Source organism: Hemiscyllium ocellatum, chromosome 11, assembly GCF_020745735.1.
Source record: "Hemiscyllium ocellatum isolate sHemOce1 chromosome 11, sHemOce1.pat.X.cur, whole genome shotgun sequence".
Taxonomy (NCBI): domain Eukaryota; kingdom Metazoa; phylum Chordata; class Chondrichthyes; order Orectolobiformes; family Hemiscylliidae; genus Hemiscyllium; species Hemiscyllium ocellatum.
In genome coordinates this window covers 47,315,462-47,333,093 of record NC_083411.1, presented here as the reverse complement: position 1 = coordinate 47,333,093, position 17,632 = coordinate 47,315,462, and the positions used below count along the sequence as shown (strand labels likewise).

The window sequence follows — 17,632 nt, the reverse complement described above, 5'->3', positions numbered from 1 at the left end:
TTATCTGCAGTGAGATCTTCAATTGTACTTCTTTATCTTTCCTAGCTGTTTAGATATCCACCCATTACCTGTTGCCTTATGGAAGAACCATAGTTGTGCATTCACTGATTAAGCATAAAGCATTGGCCATCTTTGTTATACAGTAGTGAACTTAAGTAGAACCTCAGTCTCGCCAATCTGCACGAAATGAGTCACATGTCTTGAAGGAAAACGAATTGAATACTGATTCTCTTTAAAAAGGAATTTGAATATGTAGATTTTCAAGATTAATGTATATGAATTAGTCATACTGTGTGTTTATTAACCCTTGTAACCAAGATCTCCTAAAATGCTTTGCGTCATTTCAGGTTTAGTCTCCTGATTTTGTGGCAAAACTCATTCACTTGGCAAATAACCCGTCTCACAAATGTTAGTGAGATGCGTGAGTTAACCTATTTGCTTAAACAGATGCTGGGAATACTCAACAAGTCAGACACAGGGTGTAGCTTTGCTCGCTTAGTTGTAGGTTTGATATGCAAACGTTTCATTACCTGGCTAGGCAACATTATCAGTGGCGACCTCCAAGTGAAGCGAAGCTGTTGTCTCCTGCTTTCTATTTATATCTTTCTCCTGGATGGGGTTCCTGGGGTTTGTGGTGATGTCATTTCCTGTTCGTTTTCTCGGGGTTGATAGATGGCATCTAGATCTATGTGCTTGTTATGGCGTTGTGGTTGGAGTACCAGGCCTCTAGAAATTCTCTGGCATGTCTTTGCTTAGCCTGTCCCAGGATAGATGTGTTGTCCCAGTCGAAATGGTGTTTTTTTTCATCCGTGTGTAGGGCTATGAGGGAGAGGGGGGTCGTATCTTTTTGTGGCTAGCTGGCGTTCATGTATCCTGGTGGCTAACTTTCTTCCTGTTTGTCCTACGTAGTGTTTGTGGCAGTCCTTGCATGGAATTTTATAGATGACGTTGGTTTTGTCCATGGGTTGTACTGGGTCGTTTAAGCTTGTTAGTTTTTGTTTGAGAGTGTTGGTGGATTTGTGTGCTACTAGGATTCCGAAGGGTCTTAGTAGTCTGGCTGTCATTTCTGAAACTGCTTTGATATATGGTAAGGTGATTAGGGTTTCTGGCTGTGTTTTGTCTGCTTGTCGTGGTTTGTTCTTGAGGAATCTGTGCACTGTGTTTTTTGACTATCCGTTCTTCTTGAATACGTCGTATAGGCGGTTCTCCTCTGTTTTCTCCACAGAGGAGAACCACCTATACGACGTATTCAAGAAGAACGGATAGTCAAAAAACACAGTGCACAGATTCCTCAAGAACAAACCACGACAAACAGACAAAACATAGCCAGAAACCCTAATCACCTTACCATATATCAAAGCAGTTTCAGAAATGACAGCCAGACTACTAAGACCCTTCAGAATCCTAATAGCACACAAATCCACCAACACTCAAACAAAAACTAACAAGCTTAAACGACCCAGTACAACCCATGGACAAAACCAACGTCATCTATAAAATTCCATGCAAGGACTGCCACAAACACTACGCAGGACAAACAGGAAGAAAGTTAGCCACCAGGATACATGAACGCCAGCTAGCCACAAAAAGATTCGACCCCCCTCTCCCTCATAGCCCTGCACACGGATGAAAAAAAACACCATTTTGACTGGGACAACACATCTATCCTGGGACAGGCTAAGCAAAGACATGCCAGAGAATTTCTAGAGGCCTGGTACTCTAAGCACATAGATCTAGATACCATCTATCAACCCCTCAGAAAACAAACAGGAAATGACATCGCCACAAACCCCAGGAACCCTATCCAGGAGAAAGATATAAATAGAAAGTAGGAGTCAATAGCTTCGCTTCACTTGGAGGTCGCCACTGATGATGTTACCTAGCCAGGTAATGAAATGTCTGGATATCAAACCTACAGCTCAGCGAGCAAACTTACACCCTAAACCTCAGCCTGATCTACAAACCTTCACAAACCTTGTGAAGTCAGACACAATTTGAATCTATTTCTCTCCACAATGTTCTAAGTTGAGATATTTCATGTGGGCGGCACGGTGGCACAGTGGTTAGCACTGCTGCCTCACAGCGCCAGAGACCCGGGTTCAATTCCCGACTCAGGCGACTGACTGTGTGGAGTTTGCACGTTCTCCCCGTGTCTGCGTGGGTTTCCTCCGGGTGCTCCGGTTTCCTCCCACAGTCCAAAGATGTGCGGGTCAGGTGAATTGGCCATGCTAAATTGCCAGTAGTGTTAGGCAAGGGGTAAATGTAAGGGTATGGGTGGGTTTCGCTTCGGCGGGTCGGTGTGGACTTGTTGGGCCGAAGGGCCTGTTTCCACACTGTAAGTCTAATCTAATCATCAGAATTGAAATAAGTTAGCGATCTGGCAGATTTTAAGCCAGTACCAATGGAAGAACAAAATTGGAGATCTTGGACCACACTTCAGGAGAGATTAAATATCTGACGAGATGTTGGTATTGAGTAGGAGTAAACTGGGATAAGAGAATTGAAATGTCAGGTGACGAGAAGCTGAGGCTTTTGTTTGCAAAACTCATTAGTTTTCTCTGCCAAGTGATCACTTGGTCTTGTTAGGCCTACATTATAGAAGACTCTGTGTTGTGAGCAGTAAATATAATATGCTGAATAGAAAGGAGTTCAAGTAAATTATTCTTTTAACAAAAAAAAACAAAGAACTGCACATATTGATATTCTGAAACAGAAACAGAAATTGGTGGAGAAACCCAGGAGGTCTGTTAGCATCTGTGGAGAGAAAACAGTTGATATTTCGGGTCCAGTGACCCTTGTTCAGAACTGATTGTAGCTAGGAAAAGATCGGTATGTATGCTGAAAATGGGGTTGGGGGAGGAGTAAGCAATAGGTGGAGATGGAACCCAGAGAGAGAGAAAGAGAACAACAGTTGGGCAGACAAAGGAATGGGTAAGGTCAGTGTGGGAGAATGAATAGCTGCTAATGAGGACCATTAGTAGCTGACAGTGGATTGGTTGTGGTAATAGTCCATGTTACAACATGGCCTGTGGGTGTGGTTGGGGTAAGGACATGGGAGAAAGTGCTCAAACACTCAAATTATTGAGCTCGATGTTGAGCCCGGAAGGCTGCAGGGTCACCAAGTGAAAAACGAGATGAGATTACTTTGTGTTGTTCAGGGCCTTTGCAGCAGGTTTAGTGAATGTTTTGTCCTTAGGTTTATCCATCAAATTCGGAGACTGAAATCCATTTACATACTATTCCAGCAGTTTCTTCATATGATTAAGCAGCTGTAGTTAATCATTTTCAAATAGCAGAATATATTTCTCTCTAAGGATCTGAGCAAGAATATGACAACGATTTTGGCAGCATTTTCAGGCTGTACAGAGGATTTAATCTTTTTAGTCTTTCCAGTCTCTGATCATTTAGTTAGATCATGGATAAAATGTTTCAACTCCATTTTCCTGCATTTGATTCACAATTTGTGATTCCTTGCTGAACAAAAATCTATGGAGTTTCAGGTTTGAGATTTTGATTTTACTTAGCCTCAACAATGTTTTGAGGGGGAGTGTTTGAGATTTCCACTAATACTTTTGATACTGACAGCTCTAGACAGTAAATGCCATTTTGTCACAGTTTGTTGAACTTCTGACAAGCAGCAGGAGAACTACACTAAGTGCTCAACTAGGTTTTGATGTGAATTTCAAAGAGAGAATTAGCGATCACTTGCGGCTTTAGAGGCATTGATGAACTAGTACGAGGTTTTGGGAACCTTTGTTGGTCCCTCCGTACAAATTCTCCATTACTTTGCTCCAAGCAAATATCAGTTTCATATTTGTTCAGTACTGTCCTGAGCTTAATCTTTGTGTGTTAGTTCCGGGTATTATGGAAAAATAAATGTGCATACACATATATGCTCTGATGGAGGTCTGTTTTTGTAGACGAAAGAGTTTATTCTAATGACTTCTTGAAGAGAAAAAAGCTTGAGAGGAGATTTATGTGAAGGTTTTCAAAATTTTGAGTGAGCTGGATAGAGTAGATAGAGAGAAGTTGTTTGCATTTGTAAAAGAAAAAGAAACAATCAGAGATTTAAAGTGATGTCTAAATGAAATGCGTGGTGTGAGGAAACAAGTGTATTCACGAAGCGAATACTTAAAGTATGGAAAGCACAGCCTGAAAATATGGTAGAAGCAGGTTCAAATGACACATTCAAGAGAGCTTTGGGTGATTATTTGGATAGAAGTGCAATGGAGGGATATGGGAAAATGCAGGAGATTGGCATGAGGTAACAGAACCGAAACATGCCCGATGGAGCAAATAGCTGCTTACTGTGCCATGACAATTCTGTGGTACTTTTTAAATGAATTTTGTGCATGAAGAGGGTAATGTTGAGGGAATGAGAGTGTAGTGTGAAATTTATACATTAAAGAACATTTTCAGCTTTGCAGCATTCAGGAACCTAAATTTTGACTGCTGCTGTTCAGAAACCCGTGGCTGTTTGTAACAATTTTAGGATTATGTCATGTCCTGTCTTAGACTTCACCGATATTGATTGCCAGCTGCACATTGGTTTCCCTTGCCAGTTTTAGCCCAAGAATCTGAAGGGATTGAGGTACTTTTTCACTCAGCACAATGCAACAGTGAGGACTCTTTCAAGGATGCATAAATTCAATTCAAGAATTAATACTTATTTTAAACAGGATTTTTAAAAGATACTCCATCTTTCAGTTAAAAGTGTTTGCAACAACACTTTTTTTTCGGAGCATAATGCAGTTAGTTAAAATAACAAAATGTATTTGTGATGAAGACAACTGGATCTGTTTCTGTTGTATTACATCTAATAGTTTCTGCCAGTGTATGAATTCCTAGTGTTTGGCAGAATAAGATGGTTTGCAGTCTACGTATCACATAGTCATTTATTGTTAGCATTGAAGCTTGTGGCAAATGCCATAGCCTCTGTTTGAATATGCTCCTTTGTCTTACTAAGTAAAGTGATCCTCAGTTTGATCTTGCATGGAATCTCTCACACTTCGTATCTTTGCCAACAAGTCAGAAAGGGAATTTTGAAGAGATATATCTACCCAGCGAATAGTGAGAGATGCCAGTGTAATTGAGACAAGTTCTATAGATACAGCTAAGGGAAAGATAAATAAGCATATAAGAGAGAAGGGCAATAGGGCTTTATGCTGATATCTGAATGAAGAAAGATAGCAGGAAGCTCCAGTAGAGCATGGACACCGAACACTGAGGAATTGCACAACCACTTTCTGTTGAATGTTATTTTAAACTGATTTGATCATCCCTCAACCTGATTGCAGGGAATGCAAACATCATATGTGCAACATGTTCTCAAACTCCTTTTATTGTTTTTATTGAATCTGCACTCCACCCTCTGCCTAACCAGTACAACTGAGTCAGAAACTGGATGTAGCACTCCAAACACTTTGGTCCGTACTGATTACAAGATAATTTGTTCAATTCGAACTGAATTGTAACTGGAGAATAATTAATTTTAAACAGTAATATGAAGCTGTTCAGTGGTTTTTCACAATATGATCACGTTTCAAGGACAGTTTCATTTTATACATTAATGCATAGAGAAGCATTTTTGATATTTGAAAGAAAAATATCTTTTGTAGTTTCTGTTTACTCCACTGTTATTATTAACTAAGCTTGTGCTTCAGTCATCTGTTGATCTTGCTTTGCTTACTGAATATTCGAACGCACTGCAGCTTTTGTCTGTCTGGGCAACCATCGATCAATCATGAATTATCCCTCTCATCTTTCAACATTCATTCGGTCTTCAGAGGTTTGGAATTGATGCTGTTCAACATAACTCCTTGCCAGTTCTTCAAGGTTGTGTGTAAATTAAAATAAGTTCTGGTATCCATTCAAGCCTCCTTCTATTATCCTCCTCAATCTATATCTGTCAGCAATATCTTTGATTCCCTCTGGTCTATGATACTTGAAATTTGACCAAGTTGACAGGATTAATTGCTCTTAACCCCATCTGGCTGGTCATTCAGAGGTGTCACCTTTTATGACTGCAGCTACCCATACTAAGTATTGTTTACTTATTTGTTTAGTGTTTTAAAGCTCTTTGGTTCAGCTAAATCACCAGTAAAGTCTTTATTAATGAATGCAAATTTGCTTGCTGAGCTGGAAAGTTCATTTTCAGACGTTTCGTCACAATGCTTGGTGACATCAGTGAACCTCCGGTGAAGCACTGGTGTTAGTGACCCAATTTCGATATATCTGTTTAGGTTTCCTTGGGCTCGTGATGTCATTCCCTGCTGTTTTGGCACTCCAACCAGAACTCTTATCAATAAAACATCGACTTGGACCCTATTTACCACCCTCTGAGAAAAACAACAGGAAATGACATCACCAACCCAAGGAAACCTAAACACATATATAAAGCAGGTCACGAACGCCAGTGCTTCACGGGAGGCTCACTGATGACGTTACCTAGCGTGGTGATAAAATGTCTGAAAGCAAACTTTCCAGCTCAGTGAGCAAATTTACAACCAGAGCTTCAACCTGAGCTACAAATTTTCTCAAAACTTGCTAGTCTTTATTATTAATAATAAAAAAAAGCACAATTTAAAGAGGAGATTCTGACTAGTACACTGGTGGAGTAGAACAGCAGGCACACAGGCTTTTTGACACATTTGTGCCTCTGGCCTATAGCTTAGCAAATTACTCCTTGTTTCTTTCTTTCTCTCTCACCTAATTTTTATATATTTTGAATGTTTCCCATTGTTAATTATATTTCACTACTATATCAAACGGATTTACAACTGTCGACTGCAGCAGGATCGATCCACAGTATAAGAGATGGACAATCCACATGGGTGTCTATCAGAGAGAAATGGATCGGCTGCAGACATGTTTGAAACTTGCAGTTGCAAAGTTGTTTCAGAGATGAATGAACAAGGGTTTCAGCATAGCCAGGCAAATTGAATATCTAGGCAAACTTCTGACCAACTGGCTCAGGATTGAATGATAAAACCTACAAAAATAGGTTATTTTAGCTAATTCTAGTTTCAGAAAGGAACTTGAGTGTCTACTCACTTACTTGGATTTGTTTGGTATCATGGGCACTGATCCAGGTCCATCATGGTGGGTGCACCGAGAGTGAATTAGCTACGATGATGTGATGATCCTGTGCTCGAGGTAACGAAAAGAACATCTTGACATCCAACAGGTAGCAATAGCTGCAGTTTCAGTCCAATCCTTCCACTTAGTCCAACTGCAGATTAAGATTAAAGGAAAATATCACAGATGTTGGAAATCAGAAATAAAAACAGTAATGTTGTGCAAGTACTAGGCAGGCCATAGGGAGAGAAGTATTTGGGTGGTTACTCATCATTCAAATTGAATAGAAACAATAGCACTGAACTTCAGACTGTTATAAATGAAAGAAAATAGAGAGGTGTACATAATTGACTTTAATAAAGTGCTATAGAGTTCTCTCCTTTCTTGAGCTATGTTCGTGTCTGAAGAGGGAGCATGTGGCGTACGCCAATGCTCATTGCTTTTCGGGAAAACTGGGCACCCCAGGGAGTGCAGTGCTTTATTTCCCCTTCAAATTCCATTTTGACTTAATCCCCTCCCTCACCAATTAAACTTAACAGCTTTGCATGTAAATTAATCCTTTGGAACACTGTGATTTAATGGTGGTAGTTAATTCATGAAAAATACCACGAGTGATGTGGCGGGGAAGGTTGTTTGCCTGTGTGTAATAATAGGAGAAAGTGAGGACTGCAGATTCTGCAGATCAGACCTGAAAATGTGTTGCTGGAAAAGCGCAGCAGGTCAGGCAGCATCCAAGGAGCAGGAGAATCGATGTTTCGGGTATGAGCCCTTCTTCAGGAATGAGTACAGCGTGTGTGTAATAATAACATGTTCTGGAGATGTGAAACGTCTATGGCATTTCTTTCTTTTTCTATCAGAACAGATGTAAGTCAGCTTGTGCTTGGTGCTGCGTGCCTAAAAATGTTTGACATCAAAATGTAAAGTATCTACATGAGAATTGATCTTGGTGAAAGCTGTTCTGAAATATATAGCTTATGAGATTTTTTATAATTTTTGACTTATTACTTTGGGCTTGTTTTGCATTTAAATCAAGTTATGATAAACTATATTAAAATTGGGAGTCGCTGCCATTATATAGCAATTTTCTACAGCATGAAGTTTGTCATGAAGCCGAGAGGATGTGGAAAGTTGTAGTTGTGTTTTTTAAGTAGGAAACTGGTATATCCTTCTGGTGAATTTCAGATTAATTTCCTTGTGAGCTGTGGCAGGCGACGTGAAGGTGATCAAAACTGTTTTTTTGGCCTATTAACATCCATAATATTTAACTGAAGGGAACTCTACAGTAGATTTCAGTGCAAACTAATATTGTGTTTGATTTTCAACCAAATTGTAACCCTACAGCAGAAAAGACTATTACCCTGCCAGCCACTCTTCTTTTAAATATGATTTGTTAAATGTTGTGCAAAAACATTTGTGTATTCTTAAACCATTTCAATAAGAATCTAACCAGTTTTCAAGAAGGTTTCAATGCCTTCTTTACCTCTATTTTCATTCAGAGATGTTAGCAAATAAGATGACCCTTTGAAAAATCCTGTCAAAAACAGGAGACGAGATGTGCAGAGTGTAAAAGTGAACTAGTCATTACTTTGAAATGTCATTTTACATCCGATGCACAGAGATGGTGTGTTTTAAACTTGCATGGAGCGTTGAAGCTCAGCCCATTTCATCGACTTAATCTCTTATGCCAATTTAAAAGGTACTGTCCAGCAAACATGCATTTGTGAGCTGAAAATTGAAACTGGCTATTGAAGCATAACATGTTATGGCTGAGAGTCAGAGGGAAACTACCTTATACAATGGAGTATATGGAAAAACAACATGATTTTGGAACAAAAAAAGATTTATCGTATCTGTGGGTTAGCTTACTTGTGATCTGTTGTACTTTTGAGTCTGCATTGTAATGAGATGGAGATCACTGTAGCATAGCGTGAGTTTCAGTTCAGTATCTGTCTGTATTAACCAAGAAAATCTTGCACGGAGACATTGAAGATCCAGGGAAGCTGGGAGTCATTTTCACCACCGTTTTTAGTACCTAAGGCTGAATTTACTTCAGTCTAAATATTTAGCTCCAAGCTTAAATTCTGACTAAGTATTTAAGTATTTGTGCAACCGCTCAGACGGCCAATTTCCACTTTAGCAACATCCTCCAACTTTTAATACATCTCCGTGACTAAAGATTGATTTTGAACATCTCCATCTCTTAATTGCTGTTGGCAGCCAATAAAATGAATCACAGTAACAACATAATATAGGAAATTGTGTTTTGTAAGCACTTGTATCAACTGCCTGCATATGTCTGTTTAGAATGAAGGTATAATTTCTTCAGTCCTAGCATTCACTTAGTGTGTCATTGACCAGATTGGACAGTGTCAACATGGATTTATGAAAAGGAAACCATGCTTGACAAACATACAAGAATTTTAAGGATATAATTGGTAGAGTTGATTTGGGGGAACCAATGGATTTTATTTATTTGGACTTTCAGAAGACTTTCAATAAGGTCTCACATAAATTATCATGTAAAATTAATGTGAATGGTATTGTGGGCAGTGTACTGATGTCTAGCAGCCAGTTCTGCATCCCCAAGAAACAAAGAGTAAGAATAAATGGATGTTCTTCTAAGTGCAGGCAGTGACTATTGGGAAACTTGGATCCTAGTGATTGAAGAACTAAGAACAACACAGGAACAACTTCAGTCCACCAAGCATGCGCTGGTAAGTGCCTTTCTAAACGAATATGTTTTTCCTCTTTGTAGTCTGTATCTCTCTATTCCTTGCCCAGTTCAACACCGGCACTTCCACATCTCTAAGAGGACAATCACCCAAAACTAACAGAAGTTAACCTGAGACAGCTTTTATACCTCTGGGTACCCAGCACAGACAGTCTGGGGCTTGCAGAGATACCGGACATTCAACCTCAATTGAAATCAATTCACGCATACGCTAATGATCGGAAAATCTATTAACTTCAAAAGGAACATAATGGAAAACACATGTTGGGCGCGAAGGTGAAGGGCCTCAATCTGTATAATTTTAGGCCCCCTTCACACCTGAAGGAACTATCCAAGAACTTCCTGAACAAGAGCTACCAGCTATAGGCCTATTCTACGCCAAGAGAACTGACAGCAATTGACCACAACCAGTAGAACTAAAGACCAGCATGTCTACAAACCAACCCTCTCGACCAGCACCAGAAACCCTCAGACACCTCCTGAGGTGAAAGCGAAGCCTGCAAAATCAGCAGAAAGTTAAGAAATTCAGATACTTACATGCCATTTCCAATACGCACTTTACAACATCAACCAACTCAACCCAAACTGAAAAATTCACGCAGTCCAAAGTTTTCAGCCAGGCTCTGGGTACGGCAAGCAGGAATAGCCAGATATATTTCTAAATCACATTTCTAAGTGGTGAGCTTAAACTTTCAAGACCCCAAAGTTTTGAGCTACCTATCAGGGAGGGCAAGATAGGTGTTGACAGAGCATTGGGATCCCAGGGTAGGAATTCTGATTTAAGAATTCCTGTAATTAAAATTGTTGTTTTCTGTGTGTGTCAGTAAGATAAGATTTAAATAGTGTTAATCTAGTAAGGCGAGCAAGAGTTGAGGCTGCTTTCCTGTCTATCTGAGTCCAAGGAGAGGTGGTCAGTGATGGTAGAACCAAGGTATGTAAACTGATGAATGACATTGAGTTCGTAGTCATCGATGGTGATGACCGGCAATATCTCTGTGTCCTGTAACAGGACGCTCATTTTCTTCAGATTGATAGTCAACCCGAAATCCTTGCAAGCATGGAAGAGGCGGTCTATCAGTATAGACAAAGTCCCAAGCTGACAGTGAAGATGATAATGTCAGTCTACAACACCTGCGGCATAAACACACTGCTGTATGGCAGTGAAACATGGATTACATATGCCAGACAGGAGAGAAGACTGAACACCTTCCACTTGAGTATCTGCTATGTCCTGGGCATATCCTGACAAGACAGTGTCAAGTGCCGCGGTCCTATCTCGCGCTGGCCTTCCCAGCATGTACACTTTGCTCATGCAGCAGAGACTGCACTGGCTGAGCCATCTCCACTGCATGAAGGATGGCCACATCCCAAAGGATATCCTCTATGGACAGCTTGCATCCAGGAAGAGACCCACAGGGTGTCCCCAGCTGCACTGCATTAGGGACACAAAGACACTTGATATTGTTATGGAGTCCTGGGAAAGGCATACAGCTGACCGCACGATATGGAGAAGCACCGAGAGCCATCACCTCAAAACCGGGGAAAAGAAGCTGATGAGTGCTGGACCAGACAAGCTGGCACCAAGGAAGGAGTGCAGTAGCTCTCATAGGTCAATGAGCACATACAGATGTGACTTCTATGACCAGAACTATCAGTCTCTAGTGTTGGTCCCTTCAGTCACATGCAATGTTGCTTCAGAGAAGCAGAAAGTCAGGACCACGAGGATGCAACCCATGGTCAGCCATAACTGAAAGGGGCCTCACTCACTCAATCTAGTAAACAGTGTAATTTATAGTACTACTGTTCTCTGCATAATTGATTAATTTCCCTCATTTATTGCATTATCGATTTTCTTGTATTATATTTTCCTTTGTATTTTAAATAGACAGATTATTTGCCCTGAAACATTGCTAAAATAATTGTGCAGAACCCGGGGATCTGGGAATGATTTGAACTACTTAAAAATCAGAAAATAACTGATTGCAAACCAGACCCCTACAACCAGAACGTAGGAGAATTTGACTGAGTGTAACTGTAAGTACCGTTGATAAACAAAAACAAATTTCTGAAATTAAACTTCCATAACCCTCAAACTCCTCTTGCCTGTTGTTCTAACTTGCATCAAGTTCTTTTCATATTATCTCTTCACGTTTGTTGACCTGTAGCCTTCAATCGGTCCCAAATTTAAAATTCTCCTCTGTCTCTAACTCTCTCATTCCTCCCAATCTCAAGCTTGCTCCAGTCACGCAAAATCTGTGAATTTCTACAACTCTGGTTTCCTGCGTGGTATCCAATTCCTTCAACCCACAATTTAGGAGCCAGGCTTTTAGCCTTTTCACTTTACTCTGTGTATTGGATTGTGTAAGTACTTCTCAAATGCTATTTTACAAGAGGTATGTTAGCCTTGACACCATATATAAAATAGTGAACAAAGAATTTGAACCAAATCTGCTGAAATGTTTATGTATGTTTCTGTTTAATCCTGCATTAAGGGACTAGATATATGTATTTGTGATAGACAGGCTTACTGCTACCTTGGGATGCTCATCTGCTTCTGTATTAGAAACCTGTAGGTGGTGTTTCTTGCTGCATTTGTTTTTGCATTCTTGGCTAATCTGAATGGTACGTAATTATACCTGATTCTGAATTAGTGGTGTTGGAAGAGCACAGCAGTTCACGCAGCATTCAAAGAGCAGCGAAATCCTTGGATGCTGCCTGAACTGCTGTGCTCTTCCAGCACCACTAATGCAGAATCTGGTTTCCAGCATCTGCAGTCATTGTTTTTACCCCATAATTATATCTGAGCCTTGCCACTGGGATTGATGATTCTGGGGCTTGAGAATTGTCTTGCTGAGGAACGCATAAATGTTGCTTTATTTTGTCACCAGAACATTTGTTGATGTCCTTTGTCCTTTATCATTTGTCACCCTTGCCACATTTCCTGTTGCAGTATATAACACTGAAATCTGTTAGTTCTTCATGCTGTTAGTAAATTGATATTTGTTTAATGTTTGCCACTACTCAAACATTGTCCAGCAATTGTATCAATGTGATTTATCTCTCCATCTCAGCGTTTGTATACTGCATTAACTATCTCAGAGTGGAAATATTGAATATTATTTCCGTTTATCTCTTTGATTGCAAATAAAAGCATTGCCAGTTTCAGTAATAAAATATCTGACGTTATAACGGCATCCAGAAGTCTGTGTTGCAGTAAGTTTAACACAGGGGTAACAGATTGCAGGTATATTGCAGGTATTGATTGACTAAGGTTTCATGAATGAAGAGTGTCTGTTCCTGTTCCTCGTAAAAATGCTGACATTAATTGCTATGTTAACAGAACTGGTGAACTCAAACTAATGCTGTGCTCACTTAGAGTCATAGTGAGGTACAGCAGGGAAACAGACCGTTCGGTCCAACTTGTCCATGCTGACCAGATCCGAAATTAATCCTAATCATGTGAGAGCTTTTTTCAAAGCAACTGCAATGTAAGTGCATTGGCTGTGTGAAACCCTTTAGCCTGTTCCATCATTCATTTGGATCATAGTTGATCTGTGCCTCAGCTCCATTTACCTGCTTCATATCCTTGCTCCTCTTCCTGAACAAAAATCTACAAAATGTAGCTTTAAAATCTCCAATTGCTCCCTGGTTTTCCCACTCATTTGCAAATCTGACTCGGTGTTCAGGCACAATGTTTACCACTTTGTATGAAAATGCTTTTTGATTTTGTTCTGAATTCCCCACCAGAGGAAAAAAATTGTTGACCCAGATGGATCCTGTTAATCTTTTAAACCCTAATTAAATCACCTAGTCAAATTCAAAATACAAGGACATATGATGCATGCTTATGCAACTTGCCACCACCATTGTAACCATAAAAGCCTGTGTGTTACTGTTCTGAATCTACTCAGTATCCCTTCCAAGGACAGTGCATTTTACTTGAGCTTTGCTTTGCCCACTTTTTTTCTCTCTCTCTCCCTCTTTCTTTCTCGCCATTAAAATCTCTGCTACCTATAGCTTTTCCTGTCTGTCACTCTTCCCTCCCTGCTCTGTTCTCACTCTCTGGTGCCCCTCCTTTTTTATTTCTCCCTTTCACTCTATCTGCTACCCCTCCATCTGTCCACTCCCATTTCTTTTGTCCCCACCCTTCAAGCTCCCATTGTTGAGCTCCACTGAACACAAGCTTAATTTCCTGATTCTCTTTCAGAACAGTCTCCTTGTGACTTAGCTGTCTAGCTGTGTCTTTGGTTACTTCCTTAATTGCTTGAACACCTGATCATTGCTTTTTCTGCATCGGCTGTAAGGTGCCTTGGGAGCTTTCATTATATTAATGGGTGCTGTGTCGTTGAGAGAGTGTTTTCTGTTGAGAATTGACTAACTACCTAAATTATTACAGAACAGAATCCCAACTTTATAGCAGGGGTGGTAAATGCTGGCTATGTACATTCCCCAAATGTGGACTTATTCTCTTAGTTGGATAGAGTGAGTAAAGGGAGTAGATTTTGAATGGAATAATGTATTGTCTCATAGTTGGCTTGAGGCTAAAATCTTTGGTAAGGAAAGGAGGATTCAGAACCCAGGTAATTATGTATTTAAAAAGCTTCCAGCTGCATGTGCCTCGGGAAAGCTAGATGAGAATTGTGCGGATTTAATTTCAGGATAAAAGGTAGACGTTGCTATCAGCAGATGGCTGCCAGTCCCATCTGTCATTTTGGTTTAATGGAATCTGCTTCAACTGCTATATGCATAACTTGAAGTATAATATGTGTGATGTAGTTCAGTAATGTAAGCACTTTACAGGTATAACTACATAACAGTGTTCAGTGCAAAGCAATTTCAGAGTTTTTGTGTAAGTTCTTGCAAACTGAAACTGAAGTCATGAAACTGAACTAATGGAGAGTAGAAATGACTCCACTTCATTTCACTTCACTTTGGAGTCAACATATAGAGTCATAGAGATGTACAGCATGGAAACAGACCCTTCGGTTCAACCCTTCCATGCTGACCAGATTTCCCAACTCAATCTAGTCCCACCTGCCAGCACCCGGCCCATATCCCACCAAACCCTTCCTATTCATATACCCATCCAATGCCTCTTAAATGTTGCAATTGTACCAGCCTCCACCACATCCTCTGGCAGCTCATTCCATACATGTACTACCCTCTGCATGAAAAAGTTGTTCCTTAGGTCTCTTTTATATCTTTCCCCTCTCACCCTAAACCTATGCCCTCTAGTTCTGGACTCCCCGACCCCAGGGAAAAGACTTTTCCTAATTATGATTTAACTTTAATGTTTTGGTTTGGCATGAAGCTGATACCTCTTTGAAGTGACTTTCTAGTAAAAGTGTAAACACATTTTTAATGATTCAACAATTACTAAAATGTAAATTGTGCACATTGGTGTGGCAAAGATGGTGCAGCACAACACAGATTCATGCATCATTATTTGGAGAGTTTTGACCTAGCGACACTGAAGGAATGATGACATAGTTACAAGTCAAAATGGTGTGTGTCTTGGAGAGTAATTTAAAGTTGTTGGTTCCATTGATCTGCTGCCCATGTCCTTCCCAGTGCAGGTCACTGATTTGGCAGTTGCTATCAAAGGAACTTCAGGGAGTTGCTGTGGAGCGCATTCCGACCAATGTGTACCGATGGTAGAAAGTGTTCATGTGAATATGGTGCCAATCGAGAGCCAACACCTCCATTCATCTTGGCAAGTGGAGAATATTCCATCACATTTCTGACTGTTGCCTTGTATATGCTGGACACAGGCCAGATGTCAGGGAATCAGAAAGTCATTGCATGCTGGAGAGTTTCAGACTCTAACCTGATTTTATAGCTATAATATTTATGTGGCTCATCCACTTAATGTCAATCCATTAGTGACCCTATTTGTTTTTAGTGGAGATTTTGATGGTAATGTTGTCAAATGTCCACGATGGTGAATTTTTTTTGCTAGAGATGGTTGTCTCTTTTCTGTTATCATTCCAAGCTATAAGTATCCAGGTCTTTGTGTATGGGATATGAATTTCTGCATTGTCTGAAAAGTTGAGTGGAATTGCTTGGCAACTGATATGGGGGCTGCACATCTACAACAAATTGCAAAATATGGAAGGTAGACTTAAGGTGTCATAAAATCAACTAGGAGAAAGTGAGCACTGTAGATGCTGGAGATCAGAGTCGAGAGTGTGGTGCCTGAAAAGCACAGCAGGTCAAGTAGCATCCGAGCTGCAGGAGAATCAACGTTTTGGGCATAAGCCCTTCATCAGGAATGAGACCTCATGAAGGGCTTATGCCTGAAATGCCGATTGTTCTCCTCCTTGGATGTTGCCTGACCTGTTGTTCTTGTCCAACACCACACAATCGACATAACGTGACTTTGGGACACACTCCTTTTGAAACTTACTTTTGAATCTGATCCAAATTGATACAAATTTGGGCAGTCTTATTCCACTTTTTAATTCTCAAAATCCAAAGCAGAAGACAAATTGCTTCGAACTTATTGTTAATTGACACTAAATGGGCAGACTGTGTATCAGAAGAACATCATCATTTTTAAACAGACTACCACTGTCACTGACTTTGCAGATGAAGTTCTAGAAGCAGTGAATGATGAAATTATCAATAGTATCTCTGGCAATGTTGACTGAGGGAAGCATCTGAATTAATACAACAGGAGGATTCTTTGCACTTAGAATACTGTTTTTTATCTCTCTGGCTGAACATGCAATAGGGGCCTTTCATTTAATATTTTGTTTGCATGGCAGTCTATCTGACAATGTTGTGCTTCTCAACTTGGATTAACTGCTCATTTACTTTGCATTATGGCTCAGGCAAGGGTCGAGCTAATTGAACCAAACTCTTTTGATAATATTACAATGATATCTGGGTTTATGCCATGTTATCTGATCTGAATGGTTTTGTGAAATGGTTTAATGAAGGACAGTTTGTTCAGTCATTCACACCATTGTTCTTAGCAAACTACCCAACCTTCAGGGCATCATCAACCACAACACCATAAAATCCTGTCATGGCAACCACTGCATGAGTGTCAACATGGATACCACCATTACAGATGGAGATGCCATGTACGTGGCAGGTACTCCTGTGACTTGACCAAAGTAGTCCATCGCATATGCTGCAGGCAACGATGCCCCGAGGCATGGTACATTGGCGAGACCAAGCAGTTGCAAGGACAATGGATGAATGGACACTGCACAACAATCGCCAGACAGGATGCTTCCTCCCAGTCGGGGAACACTTCAGTGTCGGGGATATTCAGCCTCAGATCTTTGGGTGACCGTTCTCCAAGGCAGATTTTGGGATATGCAACAATGTAGAGTCGCCGAGCAGAGGCTGATAGCCAAGTAATGTACCCATGAGGGTGGCCTCAACCTGGATCTTGGGTTCATCTCCCATTTCAGGTGACCCCACTGCACTTTATCCATATGCACATGCACACAGGCAGACCCCCTATCATATACATGCTCCTCTTGCAGGCATATATTCCATTACACTTGTACGTATACACACACACACACACACACAATCTCTCTCTCTCTTCCCCCTCCCTCTCCCTTACACCCATGCACACTCACATGTAAGTCTATGGGGGTGAATGTACATTTGCAAATACTTTTTTTGTCCAAAAAGGGCGCAATCTACAGGCAGTGAATCCATCTGTCATTTTATAAATTCCTACTTTGGAAAGACAACCAGTCTGTTTTAAGACTGACTCTAACCTTACACCTTTTAATGCATTGTCTGAGCTTGTGACAAACTGTTGTCATCTTGTTTTCTAAAACTTTAGTTATCGCGGGAATG

General features: G+C 40.4%; 1 protein-coding gene across 4 annotated transcripts in view; it reads left to right on the top strand.

The window, feature by feature from the left end:
• Nucleotides 1–17,632, top strand: part of klhl13 (kelch-like family member 13) — a 226,404-nt gene that overhangs the window by 63,044 nt on the left and 145,728 nt on the right. The window lies entirely within an intron of this gene.